This window comes from Octopus bimaculoides, chromosome 30 (assembly GCF_046866305.1).
Source record: "Octopus bimaculoides isolate indiv1 chromosome 30, ASM4686630v1, whole genome shotgun sequence".
NCBI classification, from domain to species: Eukaryota; Metazoa; Mollusca; class Cephalopoda; order Octopoda; family Octopodidae; genus Octopus; species Octopus bimaculoides.
This window is the reverse complement of record NC_142957.1, coordinates 17,295,861-17,298,360: the sequence shown is the minus strand read 5'-3', so window position 1 is coordinate 17,298,360 and position 2,500 is coordinate 17,295,861. Positions and strand designations below refer to the sequence as shown.

At 27.3% G+C, this 2,500-nt stretch overlaps 1 long non-coding RNA gene across 2 annotated transcripts in view; it reads right to left on the bottom strand.

Moving 5' to 3' along the window:
* Window positions 1–819: 819 nt before the first annotated feature.
* LOC149130242 (uncharacterized) overlaps window positions 820–2,500 on the bottom strand; it is a 170,583-nt gene continuing 168,902 nt past the window's right edge. For both annotated transcript variants that reach the window (XR_016239168.1, XR_016239169.1), the window contains one exon: window positions 820–1,117. This is a non-coding gene — a long non-coding RNA (uncharacterized LOC149130242). The remainder of the gene's footprint in view (window positions 1,118–2,500) is intronic.

Genomic DNA, 2,500 nt, shown 5'->3' with positions numbered 1-2,500 from the left:
TGTCTGATGGATAAAATCATTGCGCCATGAATCTTAGAAAAAGAGTTGTTTTTCTGTACCTCAGTAAAATGCCTTTGAAATAACCGTATATACTAAAGCAAAGATATTCCTTCACAAATCAAGCAGATAAACATATACTACTATACGAACAGACGGGTTTAAACACACACACACACACACACACACACACACATACACGCGCGCATACATCAAGCAAATCAAATACAAAAAAAGGTGATGTTTACAGTTAATATTATCAGGCTGATATGAAAAGAACGAAAAAGTTATAGCGTAAAATTTATGGTGTGAAAATATAACGTTTCGGATATAGTCATTCGTCGGATGCTAGAGAACGTTGAAAGTGAGACATGGACGAGAGAAAAAGAAAGACGAAAAGGCCGTAAGAAAAGAGAAAAGAGCCATAAAAATAATGCCCATGGGTTACTTCACATGTTCGATCTCAGACTAACAGGAAATATGAAAGGTAATTCTGGTTTTTAATAGTAAGAGAGTACCTGGTGGTATGTGTGTGCGTATGTTTGCGAATATGCGTATGTATATTCTTAGCTAGCATATACATAAGTATATATATTTGCGTGTGTGTCTGTACGTGAACATTATGTAACAAAACAGAATTCTGAAAAATATTTTGGTATTATTTCTTCACCACATATATAACAATAATAATAATAATAATAATAATAATTTTTTTTCAATTAAAAAATTTTTTTTTTCAATTTAAAATATTTTTTTTTTCAATTTAAAAAAATTTTTTTTCAATTAAAAATTTTTTTTTTTTCAATTAAAAATTTTTTTTTTTAAGGATAAAATCCAAAATAAACAGGTAAAAACTCAATTAAAATCAATTTATTAAAAATTAAATTAAGTTTCACAGTATAAAGTATATATAAATATATAGTTTTAGGGTAAAGAACCAATGAAAATGCACTATCACATATAGAAAAATTAATAATTAAAAGCACAATAAATAAGTATGATATAATAGAAAGTAAATATCCTACCTTAATATTATTAATAAGTTTCAAAATATATTCTTTTCTAGATGGGATGAGGATATTCTTCAAAGATGAATTCCAAAACAGTGGCTCTATCCGACCTGTAAATTCCATAATCAACGAAAATTGGAAGTTAAATACAAACAATAAACGTTAATTATAAATTGGAAATAATAATAATAATATTAGGGATAAAATCCAAAATTACAGGTAAAATCTCAATTAAAATCAATTTATTAAAAATTAAAATTAAATCAAGTTTCACAGTATAAAATATATATAAATATATAGTTTTAGGGAAAAGAACCAAGGTTCATGAACTCTATTAATTTTCATATATATATATATATATATATATATATATATATATATATATATATACATACACATATACATAATATATATATGTAAAAATAATACATACATATATCTATATATTTATACACATATATGCATATATATACACATATGTATATGTGTATATGTATATATATATATATATATATATATATATATGTATATATATACATATATATTTATATATATGCATACATATATACATGTAAAAATAATACATGCATATATATATTCATACACATATATACATATATACACACATGTATATATATATATATATATATATATATATATATATATATATATATATATATATATGTAATTTCAAGACCAGTCGCGAAAGCATGGCTAAGGCTAAAACTGTGACCGAATAAGTAACTTTATCAATTCATGGCTTTCAGGAAAAAAAAAAAAGGTCTACTTTACACCTTAATGTAAGTCTGCTCAAGAGAAACTCCGAAATGTTTTCTGTCTGCAGGCATGAACACTAATTTCTACCATATAATTGTAAACCCCTCTCTCAGCTATTATCGATTCCATGTCAAAAATCCTATTGCGTTGTTACTCTACGTCCACATCTCAAGCCATAAACACGCCAATAATTTTCGTTAATTAATTTTATCGTAGTCAACACATTACGATTATCATTTATATCTAATGCCCAGCAATTATACTTTATAGATATTATACAACCGGGTGATATTTTCATATCGCATTTATTACTATTTTATACGACCATTCTAAAATGGCGTTAGTCTTTCTTTTCTAGTATTTCTCTTCTCTACTTCTCGTAGTGGTCTCTCGTTATGTATAACGTTTATATAGCTTTGGTGCACGCACACACACACAAACACACATACACATTTATAGATAAGTGGAGGAGTGATTACGAGATTAAGACGCTTGATACCCAATCATGTCATCTTGGGTCCAGTGCCACTGCGCGGCACCGTAGACAAAGTGTCTTCTACTAGATCTCCGCATTGTAAGTGGATTTGGTTCGCGGAAACTCAACCCAGCCACCCATGCGCCTATATATATGTATATATATATATATATATATATATATATATATGTTTCACAATTTAAGAGAGAGAGAGAGAGAGAGAGAGAGAGAGAGAGAGAGA